Source organism: Oncorhynchus masou, chromosome 5 (assembly GCF_036934945.1).
Source record: "Oncorhynchus masou masou isolate Uvic2021 chromosome 5, UVic_Omas_1.1, whole genome shotgun sequence".
Classification (NCBI taxonomy): Eukaryota; Metazoa; Chordata; class Actinopteri; order Salmoniformes; family Salmonidae; genus Oncorhynchus; species Oncorhynchus masou.
In genome coordinates, this window is record NC_088216.1 from 57,587,988 (window position 1) to 57,609,118 (window position 21,131).

At 44.8% G+C, this 21,131-nt stretch overlaps 1 pseudogene; it reads right to left on the reverse strand.

The window, feature by feature from the left end:
* Nucleotides 1–21,131, reverse strand: part of LOC135539936 (testis-expressed protein 264 homolog) — a 138,921-nt pseudogene that overhangs the window by 105,123 nt on the left and 12,667 nt on the right.

A 21,131-nucleotide genomic window follows, 5' to 3' on the forward strand; every position in this document is an offset into this window, starting at 1 on the left:
GTACAGGGGAATACAAGGTCAAGCGATGGTGAAAAGAAGTCACAATTCTCCAGGTATGAGCTATACCCCTCAACCAACTAACATCCCTTTAATATCCTTACACCTCTTCCCCACCAGTGGCTGGGCCATGCAAGTAATATGAGTGACGGTGTCTGTATTCTACGGTCTGTATTATGTGAGAGGTCTGTATTATGAAAGCGGGCTGTATTGTGTAAGCGGTCTGTATTGTGTGAGCGGTCTGTATTGTGTGAGCGGTCTGTATTGTGTGAGCGGTCTGTATTGTGTGAGCGGTCTGTATTGTGTGAGCGGTCTGTATTGTGTGAGCGGTCTGTATTGTGTGAGCGGTCTGTATTATGTGAGCGGTCTGTATTATGTGAGCAGTCTGTATTATGTAAGCGGGCTGTATTATGTGAGCAGTCTGTATTATGTGAGCGGTCTGTATTATGTGAGCAGTCTGTATTATGTGAGCGGTCTGTATTATGTGAGCAGTCTGTATTATGTAAGCGGGCTGTCCATCGGATCTGCTGCCGTCTTCTTCACAGGCAACATCAGATGACAGAGAATTATTCTGTCAAGACCGTACTAGTTATATTTGATCTACTGCTCCGCTTTAAGCCAGTGCAAACAAAGCCATTCACAAAGGCCGTGTTCCCAGCAGCTTAGTACACAATCAACACCAAACGGTCCATATGGACACTGCTTTGGTCCAGGAAGTGGATGTACCCTGTAAGTTATGTTGACCTTCCTACATGATAAAAGGTGTTGTCAACAGGGCTTGTGTATAATGACTGTCCCCTGTCAACACTGCCAGGCTATAATAAGACACTGCTGCATCCATTTAAATAAAAGGAGAGAAATGACCGCTGCCCTCCCATGGCCTATCTAACCATCTCTCTCTCCCTCCCTCATTCCCTCGCTCTCTAGACTCATAAACGGGCCGGCTTGTTGCCCAAACGTAGCCCTCGCTTGCTAATGATGTCATTCAGAACTCCAATCACTCACAGCCCACACACATTTCTATTTATTTTATTTATTTCACCTTTATTTAACCAGGTAGGCAAGTTGAGAACAAGTTGTCATTTACAATTGCGACCTGGCCAAGATAAAGCAAAGCAGTTCATACATACGCACACACACACACACACACACACACACTCGCCCCCCCCATCCTCAAACAGTCACAGACACAAACAGCAACACTGCTTCTCATCTCTCCTCCAGTCCAGATAACACACCCCAGAGACTAAAGGAAATAGGAGAGAAGAGCAACACTCCATGAAGCTATTGGAGTATCCTTCTCTCTCTCTCTCCATCTCTCTCTCTCTCTGTTGTTTCCGGTTCCGGGTTGGAGCGAGCGGTCGCATCTACACTTCGGTCCGCAGGTAGTATAACTTTTCATTACATTTCATTATAGTACAACGGTTTGATTTGTCTAATCTTAGCAATTTCTTCTTAGCTAGCTACATAGCCGTCTTTGTATCAAAGATAATTGCATAATTATCGTATTTCAGTCTAACGTATCTGCCCAGCAGCTAGCTAAGCAGCTAGCTAACATCCACTGTCCACCAGCACTGTAGAAACTATTACACTCAACTGAACGACTCGATTAGCGTAGTGTCAGCTAGCTACATAGTTGTCTTCGCTGTCTTCGTATCCAAGATAATTGTGTAGTTTAGAGTGTGTAGACTGAGTGATTATCTTAATTTACCGAGGTTAGCTAGCCAGCTATTTGTCGTCCTTAACGTAGGAGATGCTGCTAGCTAGCTAGCCAACAGCTAGCCAACCTCTACCGAATTGAACTTCAACTACCCGGTCAACATTCCGCGTCGCTCCACAGGTAGTATCACATTTTCATTTCACTTCATTACAGTACAACGGTTTGATTTGTTTGATCGTAGCTAGCCAGCTACATAGCCGTCTTTGTATCTAAGACAATTGTGTAGTCTAGAGCGATTTTCTAGGTTAGCTGGCCAGCTATTGTCGTTCTTTAACGTAGCTAGCCAGCTGAATAGCAGCACTGTAGAAACTATTACAGTACAACGGTTTGATTTGTTTGATCGTAGCTAGCTAGCTACATAGCCGTCTTTGTATCTAAGACAATTGTGTAGCCTAGAGCGATTTTCTAGGTTAGCTAGCCAGCTATTGTCGTTCTTTTAAGGTAACGTAACGCAATCAACCTGCTAGCTAGCCAGCTAGCCCCGAATAGCAGCACTGTAGAAACTATTACACTCGACGGAACGACTTGATTAGTGTAGTGTCAACATCGCAGCCACTACCAGCTAGCCTACTCCAGCAGTACTGTATCATTTCAATCATTTTAGTCAATAAGATTCTTGCTACGTAAGCTTAACTTTCTGAACATTCGAGACGTGTAGTCCACTTGTCATTCCAATCTCCTTTGCATTAGCGTAGCCTCTTCTATAGCCTGTCAACTATGTGTCTATCTATCCCTGTTCTCTCCTCTCTGCACAGACCATACAAACGCTCCACACCGCGTGGGCGGCCACCTAATCTGGTGGTGTTCCTGGTCTCCGGTAGCCTCTGGAACTGCCGATCTGCGGCCAACAAGGCAGAGTTCATCTCAGCCTATGCCTCCCTCCAGTCCCTCGACTTCCTGGCATGACGGAAACATGGATCACCACAGATAACACTGCTACTCCTACTGCTCTCTCTTCGTCCGCCCACGTGTTCTCGCACACCCCGAGAGCTTCTGGTCAGCGGGGTGGTGGCACCGGGATCCTCATCTCTCCCAAGTGGTCATTCTCTCTTTCTCCCCTTACCCATCTGTCTATCGCCTCCTTTGAATTCCATGCTGTCACAGTTACCAGCCCTTTCAAGCTTAACATCCTTATCATTTATCGCCCTCCAGGTTCCCTCGGAGAGTTCATCAATGAGCTTGATGCCTTGATAAGCTCCTTTCCTGAGGACGGCTCACCTCTCACAGTCCTGGGCGACTTTAACCTCCCCACGTCTACCTTTGACTCATTCCTCTCTGCCTCCTTCTTTCCACTCCTCTCCTCTTTTGACCTCACCCTCTCACCTTCCCCCCTACTCACAAGGCAGGCAATACGCTCGACCTCATCTTTACTAGATGCTGTTCTTCCACTAACCTCATTGCAACTCCCCTCCAAGTCTCCGACCACTACCTTGTATCCTTTTCCCTCTCGCTCTCATCCAACACTTCCCACACTGCCCCTACTCGGATGGTATCGCGCCGTCCCAACCTTCGCTCTCTCTCCCCCGCTACTCTCTCCTCTTCCATCCTATCATCTCTTCCCTCTGCTCATACCTTCTCCAACCTATCTCCTGATTCTGCCTCCTCAACCCTCCTCTCTTCCCTTTCTGCATCCTTTGACTCTCTATGTCCCCTATCCTCCAGGCCGGCTCGGTCCTCCCCTCCCGCTCCGTGGCTCGACGACTCATTGCGAGCTCACAGAACAGAGCTCCGGGCAGCCGAGCGGAAATTCGCCTCCCTGCGGACCTGGCATCCTTTCACTCCCTCCTCTCTACATTTTCCTCCTCTGTCTCTGCTGCTAAAGCCACTTTCTACCACTCTAAATTCCAAGCATCTGCCTCTAACCCTAGGAAGCTCTTTGCCACCTTCTCCTCCCTCCTGAATCCTCCTCCCCCTCCTCAGATGACAGTCAACCATTTTGAAAAGAAGGTCGACGACATCCGATCCTCGTTTGCTAAGTCAAACGACACCGCAAGTTCTGCTCACACTGCCCTATCCTGTGCTCTGACCTCTTTCTCCCCTCTCTCCAGATGAAATCTCGCTTCTTGTGACGGCCGGCCGCCCAACAACCTGCCCGCTTGACCCTATCCCCTCCCCTCTTCTCCAGACCATTTCCGGAGACCTTCTCCCTTACCTCACCTCGCTCATCAACTCATCCCTGACCGCTGGCTACGTCCCTTCCGTCTTCAAGAGAGCGAGAGTTGCACCCCTTCTGAAAAAACCTACACTCGATCCCTCCGATGTCAACAACTACAGACCAGTATCCCTTCTTTCTTTTCTCTCCAAAACTCTTGAACGTGCCGTCCTTGGCCAGCTCTCCCGCTATCTCTCTCAGAATGACCTTCTTGATCCAAATCAGTCAGGTTTCAAGACAGTCATTCAACTGAGACTGCTCTTCTCTGTACGGAGGCGCTCCGCACTGCTAAAGCAACACTCTCCTCTTCTCATCCTTCTAATCGGCTCTTCAGTGAACCAGATCCTCCTCTCCACCCTCTCCACATCTCCGGCGCGGCCCACGCTTGGATTGCGTCCTACCTGACAGGTCGCTCCTACCAGGTGGCGTGGCGAGAATCTGTCTCCTCGCCACGCGCTCTCACCACTGGTGTCCCCCAGGGCTCTGTTCTAGGCCCTCTCCTATTTATACACCAAGTCACTTGGCTCTGTCATAACCTCACATGGTCTCTCCTATCATTGCTATGCAGACGACACACAATTAATCTTTCCTTTCCCCCTTCTATGACCAGGTGGCGCAATCGCATCTCTGCATGTCTGGCAGACATATCAGTTGACGGATCACCACCTCAAGCTGAACCTCGGCAAGACGGAGCTGCTCTTCCTCCCGGGGAAGGACTGCCCGTTCCATGATCTCGCCATCACGGTTGACAACTCCATTGTGTCCTCCTCCCAGAGCGCTAAGAACCTTGGCGTGATCCTGGACAACACCCTGTCGTTCTCAACCAACATCATGGCGGTGGCCCGTTCCTGTAGGTTCATGCTCTACAACATCCGCAGAGTACGACCTTGCCTCACACAGGAAGCGGCGCAGGTCCTAATCCAGGCACTTGTCATCTCCGTCTGGATTACTGCAACTCGCTGTTGGCTGGGCTCCCTGCCTGTGCCATTAAACCCCTACAACTCATCCAGAACGCCGCAGCCCGTCTGGTGTTCAACCTTCCCAAGTTCTCTCACGTCACCCCACTCCTCCGCTCTCTCCACTGGCTTCCTCATCCGCTACAAGACCATGGTGTGCCTACGGAGCAGCACAGTACCTCCAGGCTCTGATCAGGCCCTACACCCAAACAAGGGCACTGCGTTCATCCACCTCTGGCCTGCTCGCCTCCCTACCACTGAGGAAGTACAGTTCCCGCTCAGCCCAGTCAAAACTGTTCGCTGCTCTGGCCCCCCAATGGTGGAACAAACTCCCTCACGACGCCAGGACAGCGGAGTCAATCACCACCTTCCGGAGACACCTGAAACCCCACCTCTTCAAGGAATACCTAGGATAGGATAAGTAATCCTTCTCACCCCCCCTCTTAATGATTTAGATGCACTATTGTAAAGTGGCTGTTCCACTGGATGTCAGAAGGTGAATTCACCAATTTGTAAGTCGCTCTGGATAAGAGCGTCTGCTAAATGACTTAAATGTAAATGTAAATGTCTCTCTCCCCCACCCCTCTTCTCTTGTATCTCTGTATATATTTGTTAGGTTTATGTCTTTAAAAATTCTAAACGCACAGGGGGAATTCTGCCAGTCAATCTGTCCGAGGCAGACAGCTGTGTTCTCAAAGCCAACCACGGCTCCATAAACAGTTGTTCTGAAAAACAATGCTGGCTTCACTGGGCTCTGCGTCTGTCCACAGACGAGGCTGAGGAGAGTTGCCAGTGACCTTTGATTGGCCAAGGCGAACAACTGGCGCGTTGGCTAACTGGAAGACAGTTGAGCTCACCGCACCGTAATTGGATGGCGTAGTTGTCGAGTCGCCTTGCCAAGCCTCAGAAAACCAATTCAGCACATTTTTATTTTATTTCAACAGGTAGGGCCAGTTGAGAACAAGTTCTCATTTACAACTGTGACCTGGCCAAGATAAAGCAGTGCAACAAAAACAACACAGAGTTACACATGGGATAAACAAACGTACAGTCAATAACACAATAGAAAAGTCTGTGTACAGTGTGAGCAAATTAAGTAAGTAGGTAAGGCAATAAATAGGCCAATAGTGGCGAAGTAATTACAATTTAGCAATTTACACTGGAGTGATATATGTGCAGATGAGGATGAGCAAGTTGAGATACTGGTGTGCAAAAGAGCAGAAAAACAAAAACAAATATGGGGATGAGGTAGGTAGTTGGTTGGATGGGCTATTTACAGATGGGCTGTGTACAGCTGCAGCAATTGGTAAGCTGCTCTGACAGCTGACGCTTAAAGTTAGTGAGGGAGATATGAGTGTCCAGCTTCAGTGATTTTTGAAATTCGTTCCAGTCATTGGCAGCAGTGAACTGGAAGGAAAGGCAGCCAAAAGAAGTGTTGGCTTTGGGGATGACCAGTGAAATATACCTGCTGGAGTGCGTGCTACGGGTGGGTGTTGCTATGGTGACCAGTGAGATGAGATAAGGCAGAGTTTTACCAAGCAAAGACTTATAGATGACCTGGGGCCAATGGGTTTGGAGGCTATTTTGTAAATGACATCGCCGAAGTCAATGATCAGTAGGATAGTCAGTTTTACAAGGGTATGTTTGGGAGCATGAGTGAAGGAGGCTTTGTTGTGAAATAGGAAGCCGATTCTAGATATACAGTGGGGCAAAAAAAAGTATTTAGTCAGTCACCAATTGTGCAAGTTCTCCCACTTAAAAAGATGAGAGGCACTTCAACTATGTACACTTCAACTATGACAGACAAAATGAGAAAAAAAAATCCAGAAAATCACATTGTAGGATTTTTTATGAATTTTTTGCAAATTCTGGTGGAAAATAAGTATTTGGTCACCAACAAACAAGCACGATTTCTGGCTCTCACAGACCTGTAACTTCTTCTTTAAGAGGCTCCTCTGTCCTTCACTCGTTACCTGTATTAATGGCACCTGTTTGAACTTGTTATCAGTATAAAAGACACCTGTCCACAACCTCAAACAGTCACACTCCAAACTCCACTATGGCCAAGTAAAGAGCTGTCAAATGTCACCAGAAACAACATTGTAGACCTGCACCAGGCTGGGAAGACTGAATCTGCAATAGGTAAGCAGCTTGGTTTGAAGAAATCAACTGTGGGAGCAATTATTAGGAAATGGAAGACATACAAGACCACTGATAATCTCCCTCGATCTAGGGCTCCACGCAAGATCTCACCCCGTGGGGTCAAAATGATCACAAGAACAGTGAGCAAAAATCCCAGAACAACACGGGGGGACCTAGTGAATGACCTGCAGAGAGTTGGGACCAAAGTAACAAAGCCTACCATCAGTAACACACTACGCCGCCAGGGACTCAAATCCTTTGGATGATCCAGAAGAAGATTGGGAGAATGTCATATGGTCAGATGAAACCAAAATATAATTTTTTGGTAAAAACTCAACTCGTCGTGTTTGGAAGACAAAGAATGCTGAGTTGCATCCAAAGAACACCATACCTACTGTGAAGCATGGGGGTGGAAACATCATGCTTTGGGGCTGTTTTTCCTGCAAAGGGACCAGGACGACTGATCCATGTAAAGGAAAGAATGAATGGGGCCATGTATCGTGAGATTTTGAGTGAAAACCTCCTTCCATCAGCAAGGGCATTGAAGATGAAACGTGGCTGGGTCTTTCAGCATGACAATGATACCAAACACACCACCCGGGCAACGAAGGAGTGGCTTTGTAAGAAGCATTTTAAGGTCCTGGAGTGGCCTAGCCAGTCTCCAGATCTCAACCCCATAGAAAATCTTTGGAGGGAGTTGAAAGTCCGTGTTGCCCAGCAACAGCCCCAAAACATCACTGCTCTAGAGGAGATCTGCATGGAGGAATGGGCCAAAATACCAGCAACAGAGTGTGAAAACCTTGTGAAGACTTACAGAAAACGTTTGACCTCTGTCATTGCCAACAAAGGGTATATAACAAAGTATTGAGATAAACTTTCGTTATTGACCAAATACTTATTTTCCACTTGCACAATTGGTGACTGACTAAATACTTTTTTGCCCCACTGTATTCTAAGTCAGAACCATCCAGAGTAGTGATGCTAGTCGGGAGGGCGGGTGAGGGCAGCGATCAGTTGAAGAGCATGCATTTAGTTTTACTAGCAGTTGCCATGGAAGGAGTGTTGTATGGCGTTGAAGCTTGTTTGGAGGTTTGTTAACACAGTGTCCAAAGAAGGGCCAGATGTATACAGAATGGTGTTGTCTGCATAGATCTGGATCAAAGAATCACCCGCAGCAAGAGTGACATCTTTGATATATATAGAAGATTTCAACAGGAATTGAACCCTGTGGCACCCCCATAGAGACATTAGAAAGGCAGGGCAGGGTGGACATAGGTCTGTAACAGTTTGGGTCTAGAGTGTGTCCCCCTTTGAAGAGGGGGATGACCGTGGCTGCTTTCCAATCTTTAGGAATCTCAGACAATACAAAAGACCTAGTTGAACAGACTAGTAATAGGGGTTGCAACAATGGCAGCAGAGATTTTTAGGAGAGGGTCCAGATTGTCTAGCCCAGCTGATTTCTTGGGATCCAGATTTTGCAGCTCTTTCAGAACATCAGATGTCTGGATTTGGGTGAAAGAGAACAACATGTGTGATCACACAACAACGTGTGATCTTCCGTCATCATGAAGTGCTTTGAGAGACTAGTGAAGGATCATATCACCTCCACCCTACCTGACACCCTAGACCCACTCCAATTTGCTTACTACCCCAATAGGTCTACAATAGGTCCACAATCGCAATCAAACTGCCCTAACCCATCTGGACAAGAGGAATACCCATGTAAGAATGCTGTTCATTGATTACAGCTCAGCATTTAACACCATAGTAACCTCCAAACTCGTCATTAAGCTCGAGACCCTCGCCCTGTGTAACTGGTTCCTGGACTTCCTGACGGGATGCCCCCAGGTGTTGAAGGTAGGAAACAACATCTCCACCCCGCTGATCCTCAGCACTGGGGCCCCACAAGGGTGCGTTCTCAGCCCTCTCCTGTACTCCCTGTTCATCCATGACCATGCACACCTCCAACTCAATCATCAAGTTTGCAGCCGACACTACAGTGGTAGGCTTGATTGCCAACAACAACGAGACGGCCTACAGGGAGTAGGTCAGGGCCGTCTCGTGTCAGGAAAATAACCTCTCACTCAACGTCAACAAAACAAAGGAGATATTTGTGGACTTCAGGAAACAGCAGAGGGAGCACCCCCCTATCCACATCGACGGGACAGTAGTGGAGAAGGTGGAAAGTTCCTCGGCGTACACATCACGGACAAACTGAAATGGTCCACCCACACAGACAGCGTCGTGAAGAAGGCGCAACAGTGCCTCTTCAACCTCAGGAGGCTGAAGAAATTTGGCTTGTCACCAAAAACACAAACTTTTACAGATGCACAATCGAGAGCATACTGTCGGGCTGTATCAAGTGTAAAGGGCAGTCAAGTCTGGGGTGAACCATTTGCTATATCTGTTCTTAGTTCTACATTTTTTGAAAGGGGCATGTTTATTTAAGATGGTGAGGAAAGCACTTTTAACGAACAACCAGGCATCCTCTACTGACAGGATGAGGTCAATATCCTTCCAGGATACCCGGGCCAGGTTGATTAGAAAGGCCTGCTGGCAGAAATGTTTTAGACAGCGTTTGACAGTGATGAGGGGCGGTCATTTGACAGCGGACCCATAACAGATGCAGGCAATGAGGCAGTGATCGCTGAGATCCTGCTTGAAAACAGCAGAGGTGTATTTAGAGGGCAAGTTGGTCAGGATGATATCTATGAGGGTGCCCATGTTTACGGATTTGGGGTTGTAGGCTAGGTTCCTTGATAATTTGTGTATGATTGGGGGCATTTAGCTTAGATTGTAGGATGGCCGGGGCATTAAGCATATCCCAATTTAGGTCACCTAGCAGTATGAACTGTGACGTTAGATGAGGGACAATCAATTCACATATGGTGTCCAGGGCACAGCTGGGAGCTGAGGGGGGGTCTATAACAAGAGGCAACAGTGAGGGACTTATTTCTGGAGAGATGGATCTTTAAAAGTAGAAGCTCAAACTGTTTGGGCATAGACCTGGATAGTATGACAGAACTCTGCAGGCTCTCTCTACAGTAGATTGCAAGAATTTACACAAACTGCCAGAACCTGAAGCTGTGATTATTATGTGCAACTTTAACAGTCATTGTTTATTCTTCCCCCCATGCTTTAAAATGCTTATTGTTTCCTAATGCAGACTCATCGGGCTGACTTTAGTGCCCATGGGACTCAAAGATAGCTTTGTTTCAGAAATGGTGCCCTTCTCCTCCTCTCTGCCCCGGTTCCTCTCTAAGCCAGGTCCCCTGAGACCTGTTGAGAAGAAAAGTCATTTTGAAAGAAATTCTTTGCTTGGAGGTGATAGGGCCTTCTCTGACGGATGGGGGCTCTCCAACAATAGAAAGGTAGGGCTGGCCGTGGTAGTTCTTTATTAGCAGACACGTAATGAGGATTTACTCTCCTCATATTCCCCGCTCCTGGGCCCTCTGTGCTCTTCCCTCCCCTCTCCCACTTCTGGGAATTAATTCTTCTCAATAATCGGCCCGCTTTCAAATCGCTCATCGCTAAAGCGTTAGCGCTTTTGGGAGGACTGGGTGGGGGCATACACACACACTTGTTTTTCAGCTAGGAGGAGAGAGGTCCAACCTCCGTATTACAGTCCCAGAAGAGAAGAGATGAACGTAAATAGACGATGTAATGACGCCACAAAAAAATACAGCGCTACACAGAACAAAAGCAGGAAAATGCTAAGTGCATAAGTGCACACTTCCAACAACTAAACAAGTTCAAGTCGAGCAGTCATTTGAAAGAGTAAGAACATTTCAGCGAGACAACTCAAAGGCGAAATCCATTAATTAAAATATCGGATATCGGTCGGCATCCGATATCCGTGCATCCTTAAATATTATCTGTCTTGGTTAGCTTGTGTAGTCCAAAATAAGTGTCACGTTCTGACCTTAGTTCCTTTATTGTCTTTGTGTTAGTTTGGTCAGGGCGTGAGTTGGGGTGGGTTGTCTATGTTCTTTTTTCTATGTAATATTTATGTGTTTGGCCTGGTATGGTTCTCAATCAGAGGCAGGTGTCATTTGTTGTCTCTGATTGAGAATCATACTTAGGTAGGTGATTGTTTCTGTCTCTGTGTCTTTACCAGACAGAACTGTTTTGCTTGTTCTCCTTGCTATTTTGTTTTTGGTGTTCAATGTTAATAAATTATCAACATGGACACGTACCACACTGCACATTGGTCCGATCCTTCATACTCCTCGTCAGAGGAAGATGAATATTGTTACAATAAGTAGAAAGTGCCCCAGAAACAGGATAACGTGGTACACGTGTTGACTGACTGTTGTGATGGGATGGATGGAGCTGAGAGGCTCTGTGATTGTGAACCAACACTGCACTACAGTCAATAGATATGTGAATTTGGAGCCTCTTGACCTCAGCATCCTCCTTAACATTAATGTCTTCAGTAATATATGAGAAAATGATGGACGATGGATGCAGCATTCAGTCCAACAACAACAGAGTCTGTGAAGTGGAGCGCAGTAAACAAGCACAAAACTCACCCACATCTCTGGATGAACAGCAGAGTAGTTGACAAACAATTACATCAATGCCTATTCTAGAAAATTGCTTTTCTGCATGGGAGTTTACATTTATGGCGTGTAGTATAGCCTATTTGTGAAGTCCGACTATATTGGGGGTAGCACTTTATTTTAAGGGTCTGTAATAAATCATTTATAAAGCATTTATAAAATGTGTGTTCACCATTTATTAATTATGAATAAGCCATTTACTGATCATTTGTAAAGTATTTTTGCAGTCCTTAATCTAAAGTGAGTGCAGTTTATACTTTAGAAATGTTGAGTGACCACCAGTGTAATTTCTCACAAAAAGATAGCATGCCATTGGTAGACATTTCTGCAGTATACACTCAGTGGCCAGTTCATCTCGTACTGGGTCGGACCCCCTTTGCCTCCAGAACAGCTTTAATTCTTTGGGGCATGGAAACGTTGCTTAATTGGTATCAAGGGACCTAACGTGTGCCAGGAAAACATTTCCCACACGATAACATCACCATTTGGGACCATGGACTGCTGCTTACGCCACATCCTGATTCTGCCTTCAGCATGACGCAACAGGAATCGGGATTTGTCAGACCAGGTAATGTTTTCCACTCCACAATTGTGCAGTGTTGGTGATCGCGTGCCCACTAGAGTCGCTTCTTCTTGTTTATAGCTGATAGGAGTCGAACCAGGTGTGGTCTGGTTGTCTGCTGCGATAGCCCATCGGTGACAAGGACCGATGCGTTGTGCGTTTTGAGATGACGTTGTGCACAACACTGTTGTACTGCGCCCGCCTGTTAGCTTGCACAATTCTTGCTGTTCTCCTCCGACCTCTCAGCCCCAAGCTGTTTTTTCCCCACAGGACAGCAGCTGACTGGATGTTTTTTTGTTTGTCGGTAAACGTTAAAAATGTTATGCATGAAAAGCCCAGGATGATGGCCGTTTCTGAGTTACTGGAACAAGCATGCCAGGCACCGACAATCATAACACACTCAAAGGTCACTCGTTTAGCCCATTCAAAAGTTTGATCGAACAGTAACTGAATGCCTCGATGGCTGTCTGCCTGCTTTATATAGCAAACCACAGCCACGTGACTCAATGTCTGTAGGAGGGAACCATTTAAGTGAACGGGGTGGTGTACCTAATAAACTGAGAATATATACGTGTAAATAACTAGCTTAGTAACATTTACAAATGTGTGAGTGATGACTAATGCATGGTGAGCAAACTGTTTATAAATGTCTTAAAAATGTCTTATAAAAATGGTTTATTATGGACCTTTCAAATAAAGTGTTTGGGCTATGGAGTAGACGAGATATCGATCCACAGAGAACAGAGCAAAGTTAATGACACAGAGTGAGGAGAGGAGATTGAGAGAACAGGGGGACACATTCAAACAAAAAGAGCTCCAGTATTCAAGTGCTTCTCCCTGCCATTTTGTGTGAGATGAGAGACGGCCTGTCAGTTGCTGCTGTTGTTAAGGTGTCTGATTAGAAACCATTAGCCCCCCATAGACCCACGACACAGACAATAGATTCCCAGGCTGAATGAAATTGAAAATAATGGGGCTTCACAGCGGAGAGACTGCATGTACTGTATCTTATGGCGTTGGTCTGTTTCAGGACAAATTAATGTGGCAGCAAATAAAGTATGCATGCAAATAAAAGCAGTACGGAAAACATTGAGGCTGTGATGGTCAATTTATTGTGTATGTGGATGGAATCAGGACTCAAATCCAAAACAACTGGCAGTGTGCCTAGGCTATCTGTCAATCATCACTACTTTAGAAAGACAAAAGTTTTTAACATAATTACAATATGGTAGCGATAATTAAAACCCACATGAGTATGGTCGTGCTTGATTTGAACTCCTGCTAGCGTACCTGTAGAGATCTAGTCATCGTGTTAACGCTAGGCTAGTAAGCAATGGCTCATGAAACTCAAGTCCTTAACCTCGGTCCTGAAGGGTCAAGGGCCCCCAATGGCTCTCACAGAGAAACAGCTGTCCACACACTCTCCAAGGCTGCACTGAGACTTCCCTACTTCCCTGAGTTGTCTGCTGGAGGCTGGATACATGCACAAAAATGATTTACTACTGCATTGTACCACTGATGTGTGACTGGGTTTCGATTCCATTGCCAATTGGATAAACAGTCTTCAAATCACCAAATCAAATCTAATTTTATTGGTCACATACACATGGTTAGCAGATGTTAATGCGAGTGTTGCGAAATGCTTGTGCTTCAAGCTCCGACAGTGCAGTAAATCTATCTAGTAATCTAACAAATTCACAACGACTACCTTATACACACAAATGTAAAAGGATAAATAAGAATATGTACATACAGTTGATGTCAGAAGTTTACATACACCTTAGCCAAATACATTTAAACTCGGTTTTTCACAATTCCTGACATTTTAATCCTAATAAAAATTCCCTGTTTTAGGTCAGTTAGGATCACCACTATATTTTAATAATGTGAAATGTCAGAATAATAGCACAGCTTTAATTTCTTTCATCACATTCCCAGTGGGACAGAAGGTTACATATACTCAATTAGTATTTGGTAGCTTTGCCTTTAAATTGTTTAACTTGGGTCAAACGTTTTGGGTAGCCTTCCACAAGCTTCCCACAATAAGTTGAGTGAATTTTGGCCCATTCCTCCTGACAGGGCTGGTGTAACTGAGTCAGGTTTGTAGGCCTCCTTGCTCGCACATGCTTTTCCAGTTCTGCCCACAAATGTTCTATAGGATTGAGGTCAGGGCTTTGTGATGGCCACTCCAATACCTTGACTTTGTTTTCCTTAAGCCATTTGCCACAACTTTGGAAGTATGCTTTGGGTCATTGTCCATTTGGAAGACCCATTTGCGACCATGCTTTAACTTCCTGACTGATGTCTTGAGATGTTGCTTCAATATATCCACATCATTTTCCTACCTCGTGATGCCATCAATTTTGTGAAGTGCACCAGTCCCTCCTGCGGCAAAGCACCCCCACAACATGATGCTGCCACCCCCTTGCTTCACGTTTGGGATGGTGTTCTTCGGCTTGCAAGCCTCCCCCTTTTTCCTCCAAACACAACCATGATCATTATGGCCAAAAAGTTATATTTTTGTTTCATCAGACCAGAGGATACTTCTCCAAAAAGTACGCTCTTTGTCTCCATGTGAAGTTGCAAAACCGTAGTCTGGCGTTTTTAATGGCGGTTTTGGAGCAGTGGCTTCTTCCTTACTGAGCGGTCTTTCAGGTTATGTCGATATAGGACTCGTTTTACTATAGATTTAGATAATTTTGTACCGGTTTCCTCCAGCATCTTCACAAGGTCCTTGCTGCTGTTCTGGGATTGATTTGCACTTTTTGCACCAAAGTACGTTCATCTCTGTTGTTACAGATGAATGTGGTACCTTCAGGCATTTGGAAATTGCTCCAAAGGATGAACCAGACTTGTGGAGGTCAACCATTTGTTTTCTGAGGTCTTGGCTGATTTCTTTTGATTTTACCATGATGTCAAGCAAAGAGGCACTGAGTTTGAAGGAAGGCCTTGAAATACATCCACAGGTACACCTCCAATTGACTCAAATGATGCCAATCAGCCTATCAGAAGCTTCTCAAGCCATGCATTTTCTGGACTTTCCAAGCTGTTTAAAGGCACATCAACTCAGTGTATGTAAACTTCTGACCCACTGGAATTGTGATCCAGTGAATTTTAAGTGAAATAATCTGTCTGTAAACAATTGTTGGAAACATTACTTGTGTCATGCACAAAGTAGATGTCCTAACCGACTTGCCAAAACAATAGTTTGTTCACAAGAAATTTGTGGAGTGGTTGAAAAACAAGGTTTTATGAATCCAACCTAAGTGTATTTAAACCTCCAACTTCAACTGTATAAATATATGGATGAGCGATGTCCGTGCGGCATAGGCAAGATGCAGTAGATGGTAGAGTATACAGTATATACATATGAGATGAGTAATGTAGGATATGTAGACATTAATAAAATGCCGTTATTTAAAGTGACTAGTGATACCATTACAAAATACATTTATTAAATGTATTAAAGTGGCAAGAGATTTGAGTCTGTATGTTGGCAGCAGCCCCTCTCTTAGTGATGGCTGTTCAACAGTCTGATGGCCTTGAGATAGAAGCCGTTTTTCAGTCTCTCAACCCCAGCTTTGATGCACCTGTACTGACCTTGCCTTCTGGATGATAGCGGGGTGAACAGGCAGTGACTTGGGTGTTTTTTGTCCTTGATGATCTTTTTGGCTTTCCTGTGACAATTGGGTGCTGTAGGTGTCCTGAAGGGCAGGTATTTTGCCCCGGTGATGCGTTGTGCAGACCGAACTACCCTCTGGAGAACCTTGCGGTTGTGGGCGGAGACATTGCTGTACCAGGCGGTGATACAGCCCAACAGAATGCTCTCAATTGTACATCTGAGTGAGTATTTTAGGTGACAAGACAAATTTATTCAGCCTCCTGAGGTTGAAGAGGCACTGTTGCACCTTCTTCACGAATGCGAATGCTCTGAGAACGCGGCTAGGGATGCCGTCTGGGCCGGCAGCCTTGCGAGGGTTAACACGTTTAAATGTTTTACTCACGTTGGCCATGGGGAAGGAGAGCCCACAGGCTTTGGTAGCAGGCATTTTCCTCAATGCGAGCAAAGAAGTTGGTTAATTTGTCTGGGAGCAAGACGTCAATGTCCGCGCCGGGGCTGGTTTTCTTTTTGTAATCCGTGATTGTCTGTAGACCCTGCCACATACGTCTCGTGTTTGAGCCGTTGAATTGCAACTCTACTTTGACTCTATACTGACGCTTTGCTTGTTTGATTGCCTTGCGGAGGGAATAATTACACTTTGTATTCAGTCATGTTTCCAGTCGCCTTGCCATGATTAAAAGTGGTGGTTTAATTTTATTCGGCGGAAAGAGGTTACTCAGGCGTTTAAAAAACCTCACCCAAATGTATAACCCCATTGGAAAATTAAATGGACTGTTTGAAAATGTAAAGATATTTTATTTAATGTGAATCACATTTTTATTTGGTGTACCCCCGATGGCATTGCGCACACACCAGTTTGGGAATACCTGCGATACTGGTATCATTACCGCCCTAGTCTTTATGACATTGGTAAACAGTGTAAAATATCAACATTATACTCCAGGTGTCAAATAGGTGTTCAAGTGACCAAAACTCCCCCATGTAATGAGTCCTGCTGTACACCTACTCCTGTGATCCTGATGCAGTCAGTCCCACTACAGAGACCTCCATTAACTTTCATGGGAAAACTGTGGAGTTGGGACTAGACATATTGTTCATGCATCATGGTGTTGACTTAAGAATCCTGCGGGAACTAGACATTTCAGAGCTTTTTTAAAGGCATGGGCCTATTCATCCCTCATTTTACATCCCCTTGAAAAAAGGTAACTCCTTGCCGGAAGCATCACTTTCATGTTTGTAGCTGTCGACAGGCGCTAAAATGCTAATCAATTTGACCGGTAGTGCCACGGCGCTGGGCGCTCTGATCTGAGATTCCTATTGATGAGTCAGAGCGTCGCTCTTCTCCGCTCGCCAGCCAACCTCTCAAGAAGGTCAGACTCCTGCAAATTTACACTCCTTGGTCGAGGCAGCTTTACGCCTCTTTTCTCTCTCAGCCGTTTCCCACTCACATCCTCAATATCACGACGCATTTGAAATCTGATTTTCTCCTGGTTGTGACGGGGAGGCAGTAGGAGTGGGGCTGCTGGCTGCAATAGTAAGCTACTGCTACAAACTGGATACTGGATACACACAACATGGCAGGTTTGGATTCTGTTTAGGTGCAGTGTCAGGGCTGGTTTAGACAACCTTTGATCAGCACAGAGAAATAGTGAATATGACACTTACCTGCACTGATCATGATCATCTGTACAACTCTGCTACTCTCCGACTGAGTGCAGTTTGAAGGAAGTTGCTAACTAGCGCAATAATTAACTAGCGTTAGCAGAATGACTGGAAGCATGCTAGCAGATACCAATAGACTTCCAGTCTTTGCACTAAAGCAAGTTAGCATTGGCTTGCAAAACTACCTCTAACTTCCTTCATACTTGACACAGATACCTAAAAATGGTATCCATCTGACTCTGGGGAAGTAGTATCCCTTTAAGTATCCCTATAAGCATCCATTTAATGACTGTGGCCAATCGCATCAGTCAGGGAGTCTGTCTGCTTTCCCCTGGACCTCTCCCTATACACCACACGAGAGAGCACCATAGACCTGATGTCTCTCCACTCAAACGGTCCAATACGTTGAGGAAACAATGACATCGCTGTGGTCTACATGTCTACCTGTCCAGTGTGTAGTCGACTGACCTAAGACCTGACCTGTGTCAGCAGCCCGTTAGGACCCCGGGCCTGTGTGATAATGAGACCAGAGAATTGCACCAATTAAAATCCTCACACACACACACACACACACACAAAGACCTGCCGCCTGCCAGCCCGTCACTGGGCAGCCCGGACAGGAGAGCCAGCCAGGCCTAAAGCTAATTGGCTGTCTGGGTTGTGACTGTGGCTGTGATGGCCCAACATAGAGAAGAGTGGATGCCAGTCACCTCAGTGACCACATCAGACTAATAGTGGACAGACTGGCTATAGATCTAAGTCAAATTTAGATGCTTAGCCTAATATCAAAATGACATGCAATGCATGTATGCAAAATGATTCCTGTTAGTTATGCTAATAGTGTTTGTGTATGCAAAATGATTCCTCTTAGTTATGCTAATAGTGTGTGTTTGTGTGCGTGCGTGTGTGCATTCCTGCAAATATCCCTCTGCAATAGGCACGCAATCACTGCCATCTAGTGGTAAACAATGTGCCATTACATGAACATAATAACACATTTATAACCTTCTTAATTTCTACCAAGTCAAAATAAAAATAACCAAATGCAAATAAAAGTTGCTCTTAAAATCCCCCAATGTATAATGCCTGAAATACTTAATCTAAACAGTAGGCCTATGCACTGGGTGATGAGGGGCCAACTACACTGAGCAAAAATATAAATGCAACATGCAATTTTTTTAAACGATTTTACTGAATGACAATTCAACTCAAATAAATAAATTAGGCCCTAATCTATGGATTTCACATGACTGGGCAGGGGTGCAGCCATAGGCCCACCCACTTGGGAGCCAGGCCCACCCACTGGGGAGCCAGGCCCAGCAAATCATAATGAGTTTCTTCCCACAAAAGGGATTTATTAGACAGAAATACTCCACAGTTTCATCATGTCCGGGTGGCTGGTCTCAGACAATCCCGCAGGTGAAGAAGCCGGATGTAGAGGTCCTGGGCTGGCGTGGTTACATGTGGTCTGCGGTTGTGAAGCTGGATGGAGGAACTGCCAAATTCTCTAAAATAACATTGGAGGCATTGTGCACAAAATAGGAGAAATACAATTTTGGTGCGTATGGAACATTTCTGGGATATTTTGTTTCTGCTCATGAAGCATGGGACCCAACAACACCTTCAGAGCAACAACACTTTACATGTTGCGTTTATATTTTTGTTCAGTATAATAGTCCTTTAGGTCAGGGTTTCCCAAACACAGCTGATTAAAATGTGCAAAGCTTGTTGATGAATGGGTTATTTGAGTCAGCTGTGTAGTGGTAGTGCAAAAAACTAAATGTGCACCGGGGGGCCCAGGACCGAGTTTTGGAAACCCTGCTTCAGGGCATGCTAGCCTATATTATGACTGGCAGTGTATGAGTATATGACAACCTCTCTTCAGCTGCTGCATTACATTACTGAAGCAGTTAAGGAATGTTTACAACCAAAAGAGTCATTAACAAACTAACTAATTCGCATGTCCATTAAGTGACGGTTGGTTGGCAGGCCTGTAAGACATGGTTTTGAAGCGAACACAAGAGAGTTAGGCTTTAGAAGATCATTTCTGCTCTGTCTGTATCCAGGCATCCTTTCCCCAAGGGAAGGCAGACAGTCCATTCCCCTGCTAGTGAGGTTGAAACATACTTTCTCTCTCGCTTCTCATCCGTTCCGCTTGTGAGGGGACATTAATTGCACACCCCACATGTATATTAAAACAGCTCGGTTAAAAAGCCTGTCAAAACACACTCACAAAAATATTAATGCTTGAACGAAACAGACAGAAAGCAGCATGTTGCCCCCTTCCCCCCTTTTCAAATATTGCCTTTCCCCTTGAATAACTAATGAGCCATTTGGATTGTTCCGTATTTGGCTGTGAACTGTTATTTTGGATGAAAGCATATGGTGAAGTGACATTGGCAGCCCATGGATATGTAATGGACATTTTTATGTTTGTGCTTTTCTACTTACCCATTTCTATGTTCTATGTTTGTGTTTTCTATAAATCAATTTCTGTGTTCATGCAAGTGACTGATTGAATGAATCCTCACTATCAGTATCTGCAATTTGGCAGTATGCGGTATGCAATCTTGTTTAGAGAAAGGGATATCTCAGTTTCAAGGTCTCAGCTTAGAGAGAAGAAGCATCCTGAGGTATTGATCTGACACATGCATGACCCAGTCACATAAATGAAGCAAACATGAATTATGAATGATGAATAAGCTAAATCGTTCTGTATATAAGGGAAACTAACGGGACTGCCACGTTAGAACTCCTCACAGACGTTCACTTTGATGCATTGAGTTCGTTGGAACCTCTCCAGCACCCTGACAATAAACAATGATTCATTTAAGATTGACTTGGAGTGTTCCTAGAGGTAATTTTCAATAGAGTTCAATTTGGGGTCACTAAAAGGATTATTGATTCCGCTTTCCAGCGGGGGTCTGTGAGGAAAACTGGTAGCACATTTTATGAAGCATGAGGGAAATTCCTGTCTGGAAAAAAAATCACGACGAGGACCAGACCAGAACTTTACTGTGAGCTGCCCAGGAGGAGACACATCACCCGCAAACAAAAGAGGGACATGTCTTCTGAATATCAGTACATCAATTTAAATGAATCTGTATAAAAATTGTAAAAAAAGATAAAACATTTAATTAAAGCAAGTAGAGAGAAGACTATTTACTAGTTTTATGAGAAGACCAGAGCGAGAGCGTAATGGTACCATGGAAAGCCCTACTGTAGGAATTTAGAAAGAAATGTTTATGTGGTCTGCAGTCACTACAAATAACAAAGTATTTTCTAATATGGGGTGTTATTTATATGTGTAGGACGTAGCGGCAAGAGAACCGTTGAAGATACATATGATGCATAGCAAGTGTCGTGTCTTTGGCTATGCCAGATTAATGGATATGACATGCTAGTCTATAAGAAAATTTCTCCGTAATTAATATCACCTGATTAGTTAATTACATTTACATGATTAGCTCAGAGTCGGGCACCACTAAATAATATTTATAGAGCTGTTATCTTCCAAATAAACTCTTAAAGACCTAGTAATGTTTTACATCAATTGCAGTCAATATCAATTATTGTCTTAATTCAGTCTCATCTGAAAATTTTAAATTCTTTTATCTGCAAGAACCCTGGCTAACAATTTGAATTAGCAATACAAAAATTGGGTTTAATTATTTATTTACTAAATACCTAACTAATCACACATAATTAATCATAACTTGATTACAAATTACGTCATAAAGGAAAACGGCCCTGGCG